This window comes from Nomascus leucogenys, chromosome 3, assembly GCF_006542625.1.
Source record: "Nomascus leucogenys isolate Asia chromosome 3, Asia_NLE_v1, whole genome shotgun sequence".
NCBI lineage: Eukaryota > Metazoa > Chordata > Mammalia > Primates > Hylobatidae > Nomascus > Nomascus leucogenys.
In genome coordinates this window covers 8221654-8243780 of record NC_044383.1, presented here as the reverse complement: position 1 = coordinate 8243780, position 22127 = coordinate 8221654, and positions in this window count along the sequence as shown.

The window sequence follows — 22127 nt, the reverse complement described above, 5'->3', positions numbered from 1 at the left end:
CTTGAGAAGTGCAGCAAGTGAATTGGGTGGTGGGAACTGGGCAGCCTGAAGATTCTTGCATCCTGTAAAAAAGAACCAAACCTCAAATTGCAACTTGCTTATGTGTTTGTTTAAAAACCAGACCAGGTTAGTGTGCCAGGCGCACGGATTCTCTCTCTGCCGGTAGAAGTGTGAATTCGCACAGCCTTTCTAGAGGACAATCTGGCAACGCTCAAGAAAAGCCTTATGGTTCTGTACATCCTTTGAGGGAGCAATTCTACAAATAGGGATTTGTTCTAAGGATATAATTCTGTATGTTTGTAAAAATAGAGTTGTAAAGTCCATCATAGCAGAGCTTATAATAATGAACAGTCGGAAACAATAGTAAGAGGTTGGTTCCATAAATTATGATACATTTATGTAATGGCGTATTATATTTTGGAGAAGATGCAATAAAAAAGAAGCTAGTCAAAATATATTGTTGTATGAAAAAAGCTGGCTATCACGTGGAACATAATAGCATGAACCATTCTGTATTGAAAGTATATATTTGCTAATTAAAAATGATGGAAAATTATACACATTTATTCTCCAAACACTGACCGAGGATCTACAATTTGCCAGACCCCCTACGTGGCTAGTGCCAAGATAAAGAACACATCCCCCACCCTCGGGGGGTCAGGGTGGGTTGGTTTCATCACATAATCAAAGAAGTGTGGTTGGCAGCTTTGGTGTGGCCTGGCAAAGGGGCCCCCTATGTAGGCTTTTGTGGGGCAATGGGGGAGCCTCAGTTGGGAACAGAGGAAAGTTTTTTATTTCCATAGATTTTGGGGGAACAGGTGGTATTTGCTTACATGAGTAGGTTCTTTACTCATGGTGATTTTGGTACGCCCATCTCCCGAGCAGAATACACTGAACCCAACTTGTAGTCATTTATCCCTCACCCCATTCTCATCCATTCCCCCTGAGTCTCCAAAGTCCATTGTGTCATTCTTACGCCTTTGCATCCTCATAGCTTTGCTCCCACTTATGAGTGAGAACATATGATGTTTGGTTTTCAATTCCTAAGTTACTTCACTTAGAAAAATAGTCTAGAGAAAGCAAATTCTACGGAAGTGGAAGCAGTGAGGAGCTGTATCTAACACTGAGAAAGGGGAAAAGGCTTCGTGTTGGAATGTGAAACCCAGGTCCCCCAGACTTCCTGAGGGGTGACAGGCCCTCTGGGTAGTGGGGGACGTGGCGTACCTGAGGAGACCAGATTAAGCCCCAAGCACAGAAACAGAGGAGCTGCTCTCTTCCCTGGGCCCACAAGATGTACTATGGAGGCCGACTTGGTCTGGAGGCCAAATGCCCTTTCTAGGAATGTTCTAGATAACGCTAGGCCTCTAGGGCCCTTGGAGAATCTAGGAAGGGGGCAGAACTCCCCAAACAACTGAGATTGCATCACCTGCCAGCCCAGTGCATGAAGGTCTCTGACAAGGTTAAATTTCACACAGAGAGAAAAAACATTGTGACATTTCTCAAGATTTTGTTACTGTAGCTTAAAATTTACCACTTACACTTGGTTTTCAGATGTCTTTCTTGATCTAAGGAAGTAATTCAAATAGCGACCTGAGTCAAAATGCATTGGTGTTTAAATGTTAGTAGCTTTGCAAGATTCATTTCCAAAGAGGGAACAGTTCACACTTCCAGCAGTTTTCCTGTACCCCAACCAGCACTGTGTGTTATTAACCTTTTTTTTAAATTTTTTAATTTTTGAGACGGAGTCTCGCTCTGTCGCCCAGGCTGGAGTGCAGTGGCGCAATCTCGGCTCACTGCAAGCTCCGCCTCCCGGGTTCATGCCATTCTCCTGCCTCAGCCTCTCTGGTAGCTGGGACTACAGGTGCCCGCCACCACGCCCGGCTAATTTTTTGTATTTTTAGTAGAGACGGGGTTTCAGCGTGGTCTCGATCTCCTGACCTCGTGATCCGCCCGCCTCGGCCTCCCAAAGTGCTGGGATTACAAGCGTGAGCCACCGCGCCCGGCCAAACATTTTTGTTTTTTTGACTCTATGCTGGGTTAAACACTCATTATGTTAATGTGCATTTCCCTGGCTACTGACAAGCTTGAGTGTCTTCTCATGTATTTATTGTTCATGTGCACCTTTTTCCTGTGGCTTTTTTGCTTGTTATAATTGCAGGTGATTTGCCTTTGCGTTCCTGGGACGCCTTTCTCAATCATTCCATTTGGAAGTAGGTGTTTGGTACCTTTGTGCCTGTAATTAGCTAGGATCCCTCTTGCAAACTGATTTTGTTTGGCTTTGTATTATGGGACGTTCATGAGTATGTTCACTCCCTGCTTCCTTCCCCAAAGATGGGAAGGTGCTGCGTCATGAGGAGGTGCTTATCTGCATCTTCCACCAGACTGGACTTCATGATAGCTGGGATCAGGACCCCTTTGACTTTGTGCTTATCCTTCCACTATTTACCCAAGTACTTTGAATTGAGGTCTCAGAGTGTTCCCACACACATTATTTATTAATCCTAAGTTTTTTTTTTTGTACTTTACAGTGGAGAAATTTGGCAGATAGAACCTTAACCAAGTGGCTGGAGCTAAAGTCACCAATAGGCAGATGCACTAATGTAACTGAGGACCCGGTGTCACTTGGGTTGCTATGGTTCTGCCCAAAATGCATGGCCTCAATCCAATGACTAATCCAACAAACTCAATTGAGGAACATGCTACAAAGCAACTGGCCTATGCTCTTCAAAGCTGCCAGTGTCAGGAAAGGCAGAGAAGCTTCAGATCTGGTCCCCATAAAACAGAAACTAGAGCCATGACAGTTGATGCAATATGTGCTTGCCGGGTGGATCCAGAGTCAGAAAAACATTGCTTTACAGATGTTCCTGGGACAACTGGGAGTTTGTGTAATGACTGCATGATAATAGTATGGTGTCAAGGTTAAATTTCCTGAATTTGATCATTATACTGTGGCTACATAAGAGAATGTCTTTGTTCTCATGAAATTAATGCTGAAGTATTTAGGGGTGATAGGTCATGATTCTGCAACTTATTCTCAATTAGTTCAGCCAAAAAAAAAATCCATTGTACACACATGAGAAAGACAGAGAGAGGTGGTGAGAGGGGGAAGAGGAAGCAAATGTGGTTAAAGGTTAACAATTGATGAATGTAAGTGAAAGGTATATGAGTGGTTATCACACTTTTTAAAAAGTAAGTTTGGCATTTTCTAAAACAAAATGTAATTTCTTGTGTTGGGCAAGAGGATCGAGAGCTCTCAAGTCATATAAATTGAGTGCCTTTTCTGGAGTGGCCCAGGTTGGAGATTTAGCACCTGCCAGAGCATTGCATTCATGATATTAATGGTGGCTTATAGCAACTTCCCTTTGTGTCAACTTTCGTGAATTTTGTAGATAAAGACAGTTGAGAATGCGTTCTGGCACTTCTTTGTATCATCTCATACACTCTCAACCCAGTATCAACTTATCCCAAACCAAATTCAACCACAAGACTGTTGCTGCTGCTTAAAGAGAAGTAAACACTTGGCCATGCTCTGAGAAATCTCCTGAGCTCAGGGGGTCCTTCTGTAAGACACTTAAGATCCAGCTCTTAAGATCTGTGCCACACCCTGGTTCTGGTGTTAGTGGCTCACAGTATATGTCTATGTCAATCAAATTAACTGAATAATTTTTTGGCTCTTTACTCTGAGTTCTGTAGATCTGCAGCAAAGAAAGGCTTTTGCATGCCACATGTAGAATTGAGATTAATGAAAGAAGTGTGGTTTATGATGCATCAGAACAAAGGAAGCCTGACAGGCAACAGGTGTCAGATGGAGAAGCAGAAAGTCCAGCATCCATGTGTCCATCATCCTGACACTGACTGGGACAAATAGCACATTCACTGTAAAGTTTTCTTGAGTTATTAGGACTGTTTTAAAAACAGAAAGACTGTATCTACATTAGCACTTTAACGACACTGTAGCAGAAAACAGAATTAATTTAAGATGGTTTTGCCTTCTGGTCAGGATAGTTGCAGATACTGGGCTGGGGAAGAGGGCAGGCAGCAATGGAGCCAATCAGTGGCGACAGGACTGCTCACAGAGCATTGAGAAGGAAGCCTCTGGGAAGAGGATTCAGAAGCAGAGAAGGAGAGGACCTGAGGTAACAGTGAGAGCCATGGAAGGTTGTAGGGAGGGAGCATTCTCCTGGAGCTGGAAAACTGGCCAGCCTGGGTACCCAGGACTCCATTGCTGCAAGTCCCTGCACTGAGCTCAGCTCAGTGGGCGTTCTAGGTCCCACAGTGCTGAGGAAGAAACGTGGAGTATTTTTACAGGGAAAAAAAGGATGAGCAGGAAGGAAGCACTGGAAATAGGAGCCTGGATAAATGGTGCTGGTCATGGAATTCCTGTCTGGAGAAGAGCTGAGTGGGAGGTTTTGTAAATAAATTAAGCCTATGGCCAAGACTCTTTTAGATGTGGGAGAACAAAGGCAAACACTTCAGGGTCCCTGCCCCTAAGGGAAGAGAGACGGGGACATAAACGAAGTTCTCCTGCAGTCAAGGGCAGACCTGATTGGTGGCTCCAACTGTGGGTTTCACAGTCTAGTATGATCAGAACACACAATTTTGGGCACTGACATAGAGTTGCTAACTTTTTATTTATTCAAACTGAGAAGACATTTAAAAAGTCAAACTCACCTACTATCACCATTTTTTTAAGAAACCGGGGCTTTCCACCACCAGGAAAGCTGGAAGCCCTGATTTTCAGAACAGAGGACAGGGCTGAATATGTTTAGTTCAGTGGGAGTGCACTTCCTTATTTTCTTTTTTTGTTCAAACCAATGCAAACTTCCTCTGTTGTGGCAGACACTCCAGCAGCGTGGCCACCTCGGCTCAGAGCCCTGGAGCCCGCAGCTTCAATGGAACAATTAACCTGAGGGCTGCAGGACGCTCGCCTGTTAGCTGTGCTGTTGCCCTCTGGAGAGCCCTGGCCTTCTAATTAATGGAACAGGGATGGCTTTACTGTGCGCTAACAAAGGGACTTAGGTGATTGGAGGCAGGTGACTTCTGGACTTAATGCAGTGATTTGATTTGATTTGTGACCTTTACTCCCCATTTTAAGCAGAAGAATGAACGCCTATAATTGTGTACTGTGTTATTTCTTCTTCTGTATTTAACCTTCAATATTACCTCCAGGCGAATGCCTGCTCTTCCCTGGGCCCCAGGAGACGGCTACCTTGTTTACTCATTTCATCCTCAATCCTCCCCTCCCTTCCCAAGCTGACATTTTCAGCTAAACTGGAAAAAGGGAAAAAAGCGTAGATAAATTGTTAAGATTCTCTATTTCTTGATTCTGAGCTGAAGAACTTCCTTCTGGTTTCAGAAGAAGCAGAGCTACCTGACTGGAATTATTTCACAAATCTGGCCCCATTTAATTTAGGCAAATATTAGGGGCACATTGGTGTCAGGCCCCCATCCCCACTGCACCCTTCTCCAGCCAGGCTGTCGAGGAGCTGGCTCAGATCAAGGGCGGGCAACGCGGGGCTGAGATCAGTGTTCTGCTTGCCAATGGCGGGGCCCAATACTGGCTGCTGAGATTTGAGGTTTTCTCTGGCAGCTTCTGAGAATATTCACCGGACTCTTAAGAGAGCCAGGATTTCTTTCTCCCTCTGAATGTGCAAGAATGTGCAAGAAGCAGCCTGTTGCTCTGAATGCTGTAGTCAGTGGTCTTATAACCAGGAGTGAACCAGCTATAGGACGGAGCTAATGGTAAAGATGGTAGAAAGACAGACGGGCAGACTCTGGACTTGGAGACTTTGGTGACATCATTGGGCCGCCTGGTCAACCATCCCTGACACCCAATCCACCTGGAGTTTGGTGCCCTGTGAGTCAATGACTTCCTTCTGCTGAAGTCAGTTTATGCTGGGGTTTTGCTTCCTTAGCCACAGCCTCCTAACTGATACCACACCCACTTTTACTCTTTCCCCCTTGTTTAACTTGAATAGGCATGCTTTCTTCTGCTTCTCATGAATTCCTCCACCACCTCTACCCTGCTCCTCTGGGGACTTGTGAATGTGTATGTGTGTGTGCACGCACACACACAGAACTGTTGAAATAAGTTGGTTAATGAATTGTCCTTTTTCCTTCCTGAGTCTCCCAATTTCTTCCTGTGTCCTACTCAGGTTGTCTGAGCTCCACATCCTCCAAGACCGAGTTGAAATGTTACCTTCCTGAAGAGCCTTCCTGATTCCTAAGGGGATTGCTCACCTCTCGTTTATGCCTCCACTATGCATTGATTACGGATGGGGGAGCAGCCAGGAGGCTTCTAAGGGGTCAGTATTAGGATATGGTTTTAGCTGTGTATGAAAAAGACCTAATACCATGGCTTAACTGAGGTATCTATCACTTATGTGAAAGTCTGAGCAGGAATGTGGGTTGGCACCACAAAACCATCAGAGCACAAGCTCCTTCTCTCTTGTGGCTCCACAATCCCTAAGGTATTGCTCTTTCGTGCGTGGTGCAACATGGGTGGCCACCATGTAGGGGAGGGAGCATGGGGGGAAAGGGAGGACACACCCCTTCCCTTTAAAGACACAGCCTTACTTCTGCTCTCATCCCATTGGCTAGAAGTTAATAAAATAGCCTCAGCTAGCTGCAAAGGAGTCTGGGAAATGTAGTCTTGATATTCAGTAATTGTGTGTCCAGGAAGAGTTTGATTACAGTGGAAGGAGGAGGGATTAGATACAGGGGGACCAGTCTCTGTAAGCATCAATGGTATCAATCACAGATGCTTCTTTTTTATTTATTTATTTATTTATTTAATTTATTTTTATTTTTATTTTTTATTATTATACTTTAGGTTTTAGGGTACATGTGCACAATGTGCAGGTTTGTTACATATGTATCCATGTGCCATGTTGTTTTGCTGCATCCATTAACTCGTCATTTAGCATTAGGTATATCTCCTAATGCTGTTCCTCCCCCTTCCCCCCACCCCACAACAGTCCTCGGAGTGTGATGTTCCCCTTCCTGTGTCCATGAGTTCTCATTGTTCAATTCCCACCTATAAGTGAGAACATGCGGTGTTTGGTTTTTTGTCCTTGCGATAGTTTACTGAGAATGATGTTTTCCAGTTTCATCCATGTCCCTACAAAGGACATGAACTCATCATTTTTTATGGCTGCATAGTATTCCATGGTGTATATATGCCACATTTTCTTAATCCAGTCTATCGTTGTTGGACATTTGGGTTGGTTCCAACTCTTTGCTATTGAATCACAGATGCTTCTTAAGGTAGGCTTCCACATATGACTCCTTACCCAACAGGTAAAATGTAACTTAGTTCCATTCTCACCAAAGGAGAAAGCCAGTGGAGCAGAAAATTCCTTGCTGGTGCCAGCCCAGTGAGAGATGCTGCACCAGGCACAGGCAAGGTACAAAGCAACCTGAGGCCACACCCTCTAGCCTGGGACCCCTGGGCAACAGCTACCTGGAGTTGGCCTCTCAGGACACCAAATTCTGAAACTAAAATAGTGCATGGCACAGTGCTATTTACTGTGAATGAGGAATTTCTTTCATTATCTACATTTTATGTAATCTAATATGACTCCACTCCCCACACGACACTTGACTGGTTTGGTGAATCACAGAACAGAGCAGAAATGAAAATATGCACTACAGCAGCATGAGAAATGTCCTGTTGGCAGCAAAACCTGAACGAGAACTTTCAGCTGCATTTTGAATGGGTCTTTGTCACCATACCCACACAGAACACCACACTCCTTAGCGCTGATGCTCCCCAGTTTGGGGTGTCAAAAATTTGCTGAAGGAAAGACAGTGCCAAATAAGCTGTAATATTCTGCTCAGTACATGCAATAAGTTGCTTATTTCAACCAAAAAGAAAAGCTATGTTATTCTTATGAATTTAAAAAAAAGAATTTCTTCTACTCCTCTGACTGTTAAACAAATATTTGAAAGGTGTTGTTTTGAAGGGGAGTGGCCAATCACTAAGAGCCTGCTCCCAGGTCAACCACAGTCTTTACTGCGTCTCTTGCTAGACACAGGCATTGCATTGTTTGTGAATAATTCCCTCTCCCCTGAGTGAACTCCAAGACCCTTGAGGTCAAGAATGTGCCTTCGGTCTCAATGTCCCCAAATACTGGGAGCTATACGTGAAGCCCTAAGAGTGCTGCCTTTGTGGTGACCTCTCATCTGTGGCTTTTCTTTGCCAGCTTCATCCTGTAGGCGAGATGAATGAGGCGCCCACTGTTCTCATTGGCAGCACTGCAATTGTATTTCCCAGACCGCACTGGTAGAAGGTGAGTATTAGGATCTGGATGAAGATTCTGCAGTTAAGTCAGTGGGAGAATCTTTGCCTTCAACACTCATCTTTTGGAAATTCACATTTACAGCGCACATTTGAATCCCAGAGTCTCTGAAAAGGCCTGCTGTAAATAAATAATTTGATTTAACTTTGTTCAGTCCAGTGTGTCCCAAACTTACATAAGCACACTTTTTTGGAAGTATATTTTATTTTCTTTAAAAAGTTATTCTTGTGACATATTTCGAGCGCTCAGGAAAGGCTAGAGGATAGCATGGTAAGTATTCTGGGGTTTATCACCTGCTGTGTTCAGTCTTGACATCTGGTCATATTATAACAGATTAAAAAAAATCAACCTGCTTTTTTTAACTTAACTCTTAGTGAGGTTGTAAGGAGGCTACAGTGGGAAATGCTGGCCTGCTAAGCGTGCTCCCTCATCAGGCTTGATCCCATATGCAGGCTCCACACCACCGCTAATCAGCCCTCCTAAATTAGCATTCGCATGGCAATGCCCTCTTTCCTCACAACACTTTCCCTGGCTCCCCAGTGCTCCCCAAGGAAAGCCTCCACCTCTTTTCCAGAGGCCTCATTTTCGGACCTTGACATGCATCGTCTGAGCCTCAGGGTCTTTCTAGTGGGGAGCACATGCTGTTGCTCAGAAGCCCACGGTTCATAGCATTTGCTCTGCCTCACTTAGGCCTTCTCTCTTGCCTCTAGTTAGAGTTCGCCTTTTAAGGCCCTGCTCAAATGTCCCTTCCCTCATGATCCTTTACTGGTTCACCTCAGCCTCTGCCGTTCTAGAGGCTGACCTATATCGTGCCTCTGTAGACACCTGTCGCTTCTGGGAGTTTTTAGTCACTCTTGTATTCAAGCTCTTTGAGGACAGGGACTCTGTTTCCTACAACTTTGCATTCTGTAGCTCTTGGCACAGCGTGCGGCCTTCGTAGATGGTGGTTGAGCATGTGAATGAATGAATGAAGGATGAGGGAATGAATGGATACAACATGCAATGTCTTTGGATGATCTTGAGAGCTGGGATTGGAGAGTGTGGTGAAAGAAAAACCTGGAATGACCACAAAAGTCGTGTTTCATGAAGATTTGGCCCTGTCAGGGAGTTTAGTCTGGGAAACTGAAGGAATGCTGGCCCTTACAGCGAGACCACCAGCAGGCATGAGCAGGGGCACAAGGCCAATTCTGGACTTGTTGGCGTGAAGTGACTATGGACAACTCCCAGAAGTGAAGATGAGCACTGCCTCTACCAGTGAGGACCCAGGTGACCAGATTAGGGTTATAAAAGGAGATTTGGAGTTGCTCAAAAAGTTAAGCATAGGCCAGGCGCAGTGGCTCACGCCTGTAATCCCAGCACTTTGGGAGGCCGAGGCAGATGGATCACGAGGTCAGGAGATCGAGACCATCCTGGCTAACATGGTGAAACCCCTGTCTCTACTAAAAATACAAAAAATTAGCCGGGGGTGGTGGCGAGCTACTCGGGAGGCTGAGGCAGGAGAATGCAGGGAGGCGGAGTTTGCAGTGAGCCACGATCATAGTACTGTACTTCAGCCTGGGCAAAAGAGCAAGACTCTGTCTCAAAAAAAAAAAAAAAGTTAAGCATAGAATTGATTCTGCAATTCCACTCCTAGGTGTATACCCAAAGGACTGAAAACAGGTATTCAAACAAAAACTTGTACACTCATGTTCACAGCAACACTTCACAATCAGCAAAAGGAGGAAACAACCCAAATGTCCATTAGGTGACAAATGGATAAACAAATCATGATCTATCCATACAATGGAATATCATTCAGCCATGAAAGTTTGAAGTTCTGACACATGCTACAATGTGGATGAACCTTGAGGATATTATGATGAGTGAAAGAAGCCAGACACAAAGATCATACATTGTATGCTCCACTGATGTGAACTGTCCAGAATAGGTAAATCCATAGAGACAATAAGGAGATTAATGGTTACCAGGGGCTGGGGAGAAGGAGCGGGAAGAGTGACTGCCTGATGGTTATAGGGTCTCCTTTGGGGAAGAAGAAAATGTTCTAGAACTTGATAGAGGTGGTGGGCACACAAAATTGGGAATGAACTAAATGTCATTGAATTGTATACTTTAAAATTATTCCTTTTATATTATGTGAATTTCATCTTAATAAAGAAACTTAAAAAGGAGGGGGGATTTGGGAATCCCCAGCCTGGGGAAAATGATAGCCTCTATCAAGAAACCATTGGAAGAGAAGTGCCCAAGGATCTGGAAGCGGCAGGGGAGTTAGAATGAAAAGAACAGAAGCAATCTGAGAAGTAGAAGGAGGACCTGAGGCTCCAGCAGTGGGGGAGGGAGGTATAAGTGGGGAGCATGTGGCCAGCAGCGCTTGGTGTGGGAGAGCAGTTGGAGAATGAAGAGCTGTAGGAAATGTCACTGGGCTTAATTATTTAATGCTTCTTTACTGAGCACCTGCTATATGCCAGGCTGTCTACTGGTGACTGGGATTTCAGCAAAGTTCCAGGATACAAAATTAATATATAGGTTGGGTGTGGTGGCTCACACCTGTTAACCTAGCATCTTGGGAGGCTGAGGCAGGTGGATCACTTGAGGTCAGGAGTTTGAGACCAGCCTGGCCAATATAGTGAAACCCCTTCTCTACTAAAAATACAAAAATTAGTCAGGTGTGGTAGCACGTGCCTGTAATCCCAGCTACTAGGGAGGCTGAGGCAGGAGAATTGCTTGAACCTGGGAGGTGGAGGTTGTAGTAAGCGAAGATCACACCACTGTACTCCAGCCTGGGTGACAGAGCGAGACTCTGTCTCAAAAACAAACAAACAAAATAATAATGCACAAACATCAGTAGCATTTCTATACATCAACAACATCCAAGTTGAGAGCCAATCAAGAACACAATCCCATTCACAATACCACAAAAAGAATAAAATACCTAGGAATACAGCTAGCCAGGGAGGTGAAATATCTCTACAACGAGAATTTCAAAACACTTCTCAAAGAAATTGGAGATGGCAAACAAATGGAAAAGCCTTCCATGTCATGGATAGGAAGAATCAATATTGTTAGAATGGTCATACTGCCCAAAGCAATTTACAGATTCAGTGCTATTTGTATCAAACTATCAATGACATGCTTCACAGAATTAGAAAAAAAAACTATTCTAAAATTCATATGGAATCAAAAAAGAGCTTGAATAGCCAAGGCAATCCTAAGCAAAAGGAACAAAGCTGGAGGCATCACATTACTTGACTTCAAACTATACTACAAGTCTATAGTAACCAAAACAGCATGGTACTGGTACAAAAACAGATACATACATATATATAGACCAATGGAACAGAATAGAGAGCCTGAAATAATACTGTACACCTACAACCATCTGATCTTTGACAAAGTCTATAAAAACAAGCAATAGGGAAAGGACTCCCTATTCAATAAATGGTGCTGGGATAACTGGGTAGCCATACACAGAAGAGTGAAACTGGATGCCTTCCTTGTACCATATGTGAAAAGCAACTCAAGATGGATTAAAGACTTAAATGTAAAGCCTAAAACTATAAAAACCCCAGAAGATAACCTAGGAAGTACCATTCTGGACACAGGACTTGGCCAAGGTTTCATGACAAAGATGCCAAAACTAGTTGCAACCGAAACAAAAATTGACAAATGGGACCTAATTAAACTAAAGAGCTTCTGCACAGCAAAAAGAAACTATCAACAAAGTAAACATACAACCTACAGAATGGGAGAAAATATTTGTAACTATGCATCTGACAAAGGTCTAATATCTAGAACCTACAAGGAACTTAAACAAATTAACAAGCAGAAAACAACCCCATTAAAAAGTGGGCAAAGGACACAAACAGATACTTTTCAAAAGAAGACATACATGCAGCCAACAAGCATATGAAAAAAAAGCTCAATATCACTGATCATTAGAGAAATGCAGCTCAAAACCACAGTGAGATATCATCTCACATTAGTCAGAATGGCTATTATGAAAAAGTCAAAAAATAACAGATATTGCTGAGGTTGAAGAGAAAAGGGAACACTTATACACTGTTGGTGGAAGTGAAAATTAATTCAACCACTGTGGAAAGTAGAGCGGCGATTCCTCAAAGAGCTGAAAACAGAACTACCATTTGATTCAGCAATCCCATTATTGGGTATATATTCAAAGGACTATAAACCATTCTACCATAAAGACACATGCAAGTGTATGTTCATTTCAGCACTATTCACAACAGCAAAGACATGGAATCAACCTAAATGCCCATCAGTGGTGCACTGGATAAAGAAAATGTGGTACATATACACCTTGGAATATACACAGCCATAAAGGAGAACAAAACCATATCCTTTGCAGCCACATGAACGGAGGCCATTACACTAAGTGAACTAATACAAGAACAGAAAACCAAACACCTCATGTTCTCACTTACAAGTGGGAGCAAAATATTGAGTACATACACACGGACACAGAGAGGGGAACAACAGACACCAGGGAGGGTGGGAAGAGCGTGAGGATCAAAAAATGACCTATCAGGTACTATGTTTATTACCTGGGGGATGAAATAATCTGTACACTGACCCCTATGACACAATTTACCTATGTAACAAACCTGCACATGTATCCCTGAACCTAAAACACAAGTGAAAAATAAAAACGAAAAAAGAAAAAGTGGCTTCCTGAAAGCCAGGGTGCCAGGAGTGAAGCCAGGTCATAGGCACTTCAGATGGAGACTTACAGAGAGGAGATGGAAGTGCCAGATGCAGAGGGACAAGAGACGGGAGGTGGCATTGAGCAGGGCCACAGGATCCAGTGAGAATGTTCATGTTAAGATGGTGGGCTCAGGGCTGGGCATGGTGACCCACATCTGTAATCCCAGCACTTTGGGAGGCTGAGGTGGGAGGATTGCTGGAAGCCAAGAGTGCAAGACCGGCGTGTGCCACATAGTAAGACCTTATCCATCTCTACAAGATAAATATATAAAAAACTAGCCAGGTATGTTGGTGGACACCTGTAGTCCCAGATGCTCTGGAGGCTGAGGTGAGAGGATCGGTTTGAATCTGCAGTGAGCTGTGACTGTATCACTGTACTCCACCCTGGGCAAAATAGGGAGACCTCATCCCTTAAAAAAAAAAAAAAAGGGAAAAAAAAAGATGGTGGGTTCAGAGGACCATTTAACACAGAGGGGAAATATTTCCAGAGGGGGAGGAGTGTGAAGAAACTAGACGGGGAAGGGTTAATTCTGAGAAGTGTACCTTGAACAGCCACTGAACCCCAACGACGATGTGCCAGTGGGCTTCATGCATTTTGTGCTGCCACAACAGAATACCAGAGACACAGTGTTTTATGACAAAGAGAAATTTATTTGTCACAGTTGTAGAGGCTGGGAAATCCAATGCCAAGGTGCCAGCATTGCAAGGGAATTCTTGCTGCATCATCCCATGGCAGAAGGTGAGAGGGTAAGAGAGAGGGCAAGAGGGGCTTGAACTTGCTTTGATAATGAACCTACTCCCACTATAACGACATTATTCAATATGAACCAAACACCTCCCATTGGGCCCCACTTCCCAACACTATTGCATTGAGGATGAAGTTTTTAACACATAAACCTTGGGGAATACATGCAAACCACAGCAGGGGGTTACTATTTTGGGTGAGGTCCAAAGGTGGCCAATCACGGCTTTATTGGTTTCTGGTCCTTGTGGGAGGTGGCCCTGAAGGATGTTGAATATCAAATGCTTTAAACTGCTCAAACCCCCTTTTGGGTATCCCATTCCTGACTGCCAATCACGCCTTCTTTCCCTAAATTATCTAACCGAGGGGCAGCTGGCAATTCCTAACCATTCCTATCAGATCACTGAGGCCCAAATTAAGCCCAAAGGTTTGAAGAATGTCACGATAGTTTTGATGTCTCCCTGCTACCACTCTGCTGGCCAACAAGCGTTGGCATATGTGACTCCATTCTGTCCAAAACTAATTCAGTGCTTAAGAACGCGAGCACTTTCCAAAGACCATCTGTTTACTCTTCTGCTTAAGGAACTCCACTCTCCCCCAGCCTCCTAGGATTGAATTCAATAAATCCTGACATGGAGGGATGTTTTTTTGGCGGGTCTAGAAATTGAATGTTTTCCAAATGGTACATTATTGATATTAAAACCGATTTGTGCATCACCAGCCATCAAAGAAATGTACTAAATAATATCTCCAGGAATGAAAAGGAAATTGAAAAGCCTGTCCACGGGCATTTATCAGCAAAAACACCAGCCTCAACTGTAAAATTCAGCAAGTGAGAAATCTACAGACTCCTACAAACAAAGGAAAGCTACTCCGATATATTCAGACTTAAACCCACTTCCAACCTACTTAGAAACACCTGACATAAAATAAACTTTCTCGCGCAGCCCTGGCTCTTCTCCCTGCTCCAGACTGCAGCCACCATGAGGAAGACTTAGGAGTGAGAGATTTTGGGTTCGAATCCTGATTCCCACCTGCCTCCACACCCAGGGAAGCTATGTGTGATCTTGCACAAGTTATGCAAACTCTCCCAAACCTCAATTTCCTCATTAGTTACAATACCTTTCTTATGAGATTGGGTGACTAGTAAATGACACGGCACATAGTAGGTCTGTAGATCTTTCTTTCATTTCCTTTTCCAGCTATGGCTCTGTGCTCCACAGCATATGAGTGGGTGCTGAGCAGCATGTTAGAGCCAGTGCGGTATCAGTTCATCCTGCTTGACGGGTTGGCTTGCTTGCTGCCTGTTTGCTGACTCAAAGAATGTAATTTCCTAACGCAGAACACGAAAGAGAGTAGTGGATATTTAATCAACGTTTTGTTGAATGTGTAAGGATCACATACAATATAATTCCGTGAGTAACTTAAGTAAAGCAGTGACATAAATATTTAAAGACTTGTTGAGAATGCAGCTGTAAATCTGTATTGATTGCTACCGCATGTTTTACAGAACGTTTGAAATTTCTGTAGATTATCACAATGAAGGACAGCACTCCCCGTGATTTGAAGGCAGGTAGTTTCCACTGGTCACGGGAGTGGAGTCATTTGTCTTGCATCAGTGGAGTTTCCAGGCTGGTCTGGGGGCTTTTGGGGATCTTTCAGGGATGGATGACCACAGCGAATTTCTTCTCAATTTTCTACTATTATTTAAATCCCAAGACAGTGATATTCATGCCAGAGTCACCAATGTACCTCACATATTTGCCTTAAAATTTATCTTTAGAATATATTTGTGACAAGTGTTTTAGGACCCATAATTTTTTTTTTTTTTTTTAAATATCATGTTCATTCTAATGTGTGACAGTTCAGTTTTAACCAGCTGGAGCAACCAGCTCTGTCACCTGGCCTGACTATGAAATAGAGCTTCCAGGGTCTTCCCTGTGCATAGGTGTGAATTTCCAGTAAATGTGTCACTGTGAAAAAGACAGTGGCTCTACAATGGCCTTTTCCCCTGAATTTAGGTGTGTAAACCAAATCACACAACCCACACGCTGTGCCCAATTAAAGGCTAGGCAAGTTCAAGTGCATCTGCTTGGCACCCATTCCCATAATATATTATTAGTCCAATGATAATGCTGTCTTGTGATTTTTTTAGAGCTTGTGAATTTTAAGTGTATATTGTCTGACTTACATTTGATAAAACACAAAGGCAGTTGAAAAAATAAAACCATATGTCATCTAAAGAAAAACAGAGAAGTATATCTTCATAGTCATGGGTGAAGCCAAGCTATCTTAAAGGAGGTATGAGTGTGAGGATACAAACAGGTAAAGACTAATACACATGGATACACACTCATACATACTATTCACGAAGAAAAGGTTGCCGAATTTCACTTTGTTAAAATTAAGCACTTCTGCTCATCAAAATACACTGAGAGAGTGAAAAGGCAAACCAAAGACTGGAGAAGATATTTACAACACATGCGTCTGACAAAGGACTTGTATCCAGAACATATGAGGAGCTTGTACAAGCCAATAAGGAAGAGAAAACTCAACAAACACATAGGGAAAAGACTTGAGCAGGCACTTCACACACAAAAAAGATATTCGAGTGGCAAATAACTATGTGGAGATATGGTCAGCTTCATTACTATCAGGAAATGTAAATTATAATTATAATAAGACACCACTGCACAATGTCTAGGATGGCTAAAAAAAAGACTTAAAACTAAGTGGTGGGGAGGAAGTGGGGCAACAAGAACTCTCATGGATTGCCGGTGAGAGAGTCCATTGTATAACTTCTTTGGAAACCTGTTTGGCAGTATTGATTGAAGCTGAGCAAACATATCCCTTAGAACCCAGCAGTTAGATTACTTGGTATATGTCCAAGAGATAAAAGTACATATACCCCCAGGTGAATGTACAAAAATATTCATACTGGCCTTAATTAAAAACTAGAAACAATCCAAGTGTCATCAAGAGTAGAATGGAGAAATCCACTGTGGTGTATTCATGGAATGGAACCCCACAGGAAAAAAAAAGAATAAACTACTACTACACTCAACAACATGGATGACTCTCACAGACACAGGAAGAATGGAAAAAGCCAGACACAAAAGAGAATACACCGTGTGTTAATTTATAAGATGCTTAAGAATAGGCAAAACTCATCTATAAAAAAGAGGTTATAATAGTGATCATGCTTGTCTCTGTGTGTGTGTGTGAACTGTGACTAGTGAGGTGGCATGTGAGAATGTTCTCATTGCGAACATCCTATTTCCTGATCAGCGTGATGGTTATTTGCAAAGAGAGCATATATACGTAAAAATCTATTAAAAGAACACTTAAGATTTGTACACTTCATTATATGAATGTAAGAGTGTAATAAAAATGGAGAAAGAACGAGAGCCAGTAGTGTGTTGCTAAATAGTTAACAACCAACTCTCTAGGGAAAAACCTCCACCCTGTTTTCTACTATTTCTAATTTCTATGGCATACATACTCTCACCATGGCCAATTTCAAGTTATAGTTGATGAAGAAAAGGTGTGCAAAATTCCTGAAAATTTAACATTCAGCTTTCATGAAGTGTTTCACACTGGTTCACGGAACACCACTGGTGAAAACAATGATTATGCTTGTGATAGCTCAGATTAGATCTAAAACTGACCTACTTCTCTTTTAAGTTTTTGAAACCAGTTAGGTGAGAGGACATCTTAAGGTAGTCATGTAGGCTGCTTAAAAGTAAAACTACTTAACCTGTTTGAATCAAGATTCTCTTAATATTAAAGAATCAAAAATATAGAAATACATGGATTACTGATGCTGATATTGAATTTTCATCCATAACTCCTGGCTTTATTTTTTATGTGATTATTATAAAGCTTTGCCATTTTCATTTTATAAGGAAATGCTATAAACATTACATTTATAAAATATCTATTTCCTATATTGAGGTATGAAGTACTCAAGACTGTATGACATAAAACATAACTTTTACAAAAGGGAATATGTTTTGAGGTGTAATTTGGAATTTCTGAGAGGAGATCAGGAATGGCTGGATCCAGGGGTTCAACTAATGTCAGAGTTCTATCACTTTTTCAATCTCTCAGCCTGTTTGCCTCTAGCTGTTTGTATTCCAAGCAAGTTCTTTACATGTGGTGAGTGGCAAGTAGTAGCCATGTGTATTAGTCCTTTCTCACATTGCTATAAAGAAATACCTGAGACTGAGTAATTTATAAAGGAAAGAGCTTTAATTAGCTCAGTGTTCCACAGGCCATAGAGGAAGCATGATGCTACCATCTGCTCAGCTTCTGGGGAGGTCTCAAGAAACTTACAATCAGGCAGAAGGTGAAGGGGAAGCAAGCACGTCTTACATGGCAGGAGCAGGAGCAAGAGGAGGTGGGAGGAGCTGCACACTTACAAGCAACCAGATCTTATGAGAACTCACTATCACAACGACAGCACCAAGGGGGATGGTATTAAACCATGAGGAACCACCTTCATGATCCAATCACTTCCCACCAGGCCCCATCTCCAACACTGGGAATTACAACGCGACATGAGATTTGGGCGGGGACCCAGATCCAAACCATGTCATCATGCTTACGTTATCCTTACAGCTTCTAATCCCAAAGAGAGGGAGAAAGTTTGGGAAAGACCCTAATTGGCCTGACTTAGATCAAGCGTCCATCTTAGAACCAACCAGCATGGCTGGGGTACAGGGTTCTCTTACGTGGTTGGAGTGCACCCATTCAGGTCTGGGTACCAGCCTTGGAATCACATAGATTGTGCAGGCTAGCTATGGAATGACAGAAAGGTGGCCCTGCATGGCGAGTGGCGATGGGCAGACAAAGGCTTCACACTGCACAGTCTGTAAATTTCATTCAAATAAAAGACATTTGGAAGGGGGAACTCACAGGCAGAGAGGAAGAAAAATTCAAGGCACCGGGAAGAACCCATGTGAATAGAGACACAGAAGGGAAAGAAGTTGAAGGACAATGTGAGGGGCCTGCATTTCAGGGACGTGGAGGCAGAAGGTGGAACAGAAGCCGCATCAGACTGGGCAGGGCACTGCATCCGTCCCCAGTCCTGACAGATCAGTGCTGGGCAGGTCTTGGCTTGCCTGATCTTATCAATGCAGGCCCTGGGTGCAGGATGAGTCTGATGTGACTTCAGAAGCCATGTGGACAGAGGGAAAGGAAGTGCAGAACTCCAGCCGTGTGACCCGGCAACCTCTCTGCAGCTCTGATTCTTCACCTGTAGAATGAGAGCTAACATGTCTACCTTGCAGTGTTCTTGAAACGATTAGAGGTCATTTACACATTTTAGCCATATGACTGCACAAGTTACCCAAACTTCTCTGAGGCTCATCTTCTGAATCTACAGAACAGGACCCACCTGATACGATTGTTGTAAAGGTTAAGTGAGAAAAGCCATGTAAACCACAGGGAATGATGCTCGGGACACTGCGTGCACACAATACCTGGTGCTGGCAGTGATTATTATTATTTCCATCCAGAAGTGATCACGCCCGCTTGTGAGGCCGCCAGCACCTTCAGCCTCTCCTCTGGCAGTTACCTTTCCACCTTGTGGGAGAGGTCCGTGTCTGACCTTCTATGCCAGGCTCTCAGAGACCACAGCTTCCTACCCACATGGCGCTTTGCATGCGGCAAGTGCCCTGCAAATTTGAGCTGAAGAATGAACAAATGGAAACTCATTCTGGTGAAGAGTAAAGCATGCTGGATGTGGCGGCTCACACCTGTAATCCCAGCATTTTGAGAGTCCGAGGTGGGAGGATCACTTGAGCGCAAAAGTTCAAGACCAGCCTGGGTAACAAAGTGAGACTCTGTCTCTACATAAAAAAAAACAAAAAAACAAAACAAACAAAAAAACAAAAAGATGCAACTAGCTAGGTATAGTAGCGTATGCCTGTAGTCCCAACTACTCGAGAGGCTGAGGAGGGAGAATTGCTTTAGCCTGGGAGGTCGAGGCTGCAGTGAGCTGTGATTGCACCACTGCACTCCTACCTGGGCAACAGAGTGAGACCCTGTCTCAAAAAAGAAAAAAAAAACTAGTAAATCGTGAGCAAGATTTAAATGTATTAAATGGATAAACCTCAAAAAAAAATGTAATTGCAGTGAAAAAATAAAGTCAGAGAATGAGGAATATCCCATGATATCACTTATGTAAATTTTTAAAGGCACGAAATGCTTTCTGTAGATGAATAGGACTATAAAATTATTACCTGAGATGTGAAGATGAGCACAATCCATGAGAAAGCCTCCTTTGGGTAGGTGGGAGGGGCATGTGGAAGGCTTGAAGGTCAAGGGAGTTTACCTTTATCTGGATTGTTCTAATATTTTTTTAAAGGACAATTGGTTCATATGGGTTGTATCATCTTGAAAGACAATAAACATGGGTAAAAAACTGGGTGCAAATATAACAAAATGTTAGTAGTGGTTAATTCTGGGTGCTGGAAATATGGGTTGTAATTATTTTTCCTTTTTTAACATTTACATTCAGTTTTTCTATTATTAAATTTATTATAAATTTAATTAAAGTAAATTATATCTTATTAGCCAAATAAGTAGTAGGAGGCACATTATGCAAATTCAAGGTACAAATGATTAGACATGGGAGGATCTGATCCTTTTGCCATCCCACCCTGGCCACCCAGATCCTCTCCCTACGGTCAGCAACTGTTACAAGTGTCTGAAGAATTTTTTCAGAGATAGAGAGTAGGTTTATACATGTGTATTTTTTGTACAAATGGTAGCATTCTATAAACACTTTTCAGTAACTTATTCTTTTAAACTTGACAGAACTTCTTGAAGTCAGTTCTATCTCTCTCTCTCTCGACTCTTCACTTCAAAAAAAGGTTGGACAGTATTCCATTTTATGAATATAAATTCTTTATGATATAATTTTTTAGCTGGTTCTCTATAGATGGACATTGAGTTTGCTTCAAATTGTTGGCTATTACAGTGTTTCAACAAATACCATTGTTGATACGTCTTTTTGCATGTTTGTGAATAAATCTGTAGGATAAATTATCATGGACAAAACTGCTAAGTCAAGGGTTATGTACATTTACATTTTGGGTTGTATCACCAAATTATTTTCCATAGAGACTATTCCAATCTATACCCCACCCTCAATGTCAGAAAACTATGTTCATTATTAAAGAACACAGGTGCATTAGGTGCAAAAGAGCTTCCATTTAAAAAATTAAAACATAACAACAAAATTTTCTGTACGTTTATATATAATAAATCTTCAAGTCAACCATTAGTTTTGAGTCTCAGAAATTGCAGAGACCTGTAAGAATTTTGCATATCTGTTTTTAGAATTGGCAAGCATCAACAAGCAAAAGAGAAAACATCTTTTCAGTAAGTATTACAGCTGATAATAAATTTTGCTTTTGTTGGGCTTCAGAACACAATAAGTACCTGCACTGCTGAAATTTAAAATATTTTAAAATCACTTTATGCGGCATAACATAAAAATCCTATAGCCTACCCGATCTCTGTTTACTTTAAAAATCATTCCCCCTCTTATAATTGCCTTGCTTAATATACTGTATATTTTAACTATCCAATTTACAGCATTTGGGAAGACCTAAAATATCAGCATGCATCAGAACATTAACAACCTATTTAGCAGTATTTTTTTAACCAAAAGCCTAGAGGATACATTTATCAAATAGGTATTACACATGTGATTTCCTCAAAGTGTGTGTTTCTGCTCCATTTCAAACATTCCCATCGTCTAAACTGATGCATTTTAATTTTAATTAGTCTTAGATTCCAGGAGAGTCATCTTAATGTATAAGATGACCTTGGCAGTTGACCAGCAATAAACAATGAGCCCAGCTTTTCTCCGAGTGAGGCTGACAGCCACACAATGGCCTCTGGGGACTCAGCTCCAGAGAACTTTGATGTACCCAACCTAGGCAATAAAACTTCCTGCTGACATTTTCTTCAAAAGTACTTTTTTCCTTTTCTTTTTCCTTTACGATGGAAAAGGATGTAAGTAAAAGGAGAAAACAACTGTGGCAGAGAGAACTTTTCACTTGGAATGGATGTCAAAATCCCAGCCAGTTATTTTGTGGATATTGACAAACTGATTATGAAGTGTTTATGGAGAGGCAAAAAACTCAGAATAGCCACCACCAGGTTGAAGGAGAACAAAATGAGAGGACTGACACTACCCGACTTCAAGACTTATTCTAGAGCTACAAGTAATCAAGACAGTGTGGTATTGATGACAGAAGAGACAAATAGATCAACGGAACAGAATAGAGAGCCCAGAAATAGACCCACATGAATATAGCCAGCTGGTCTTTGACGAAGAAGCAAAGGCAATG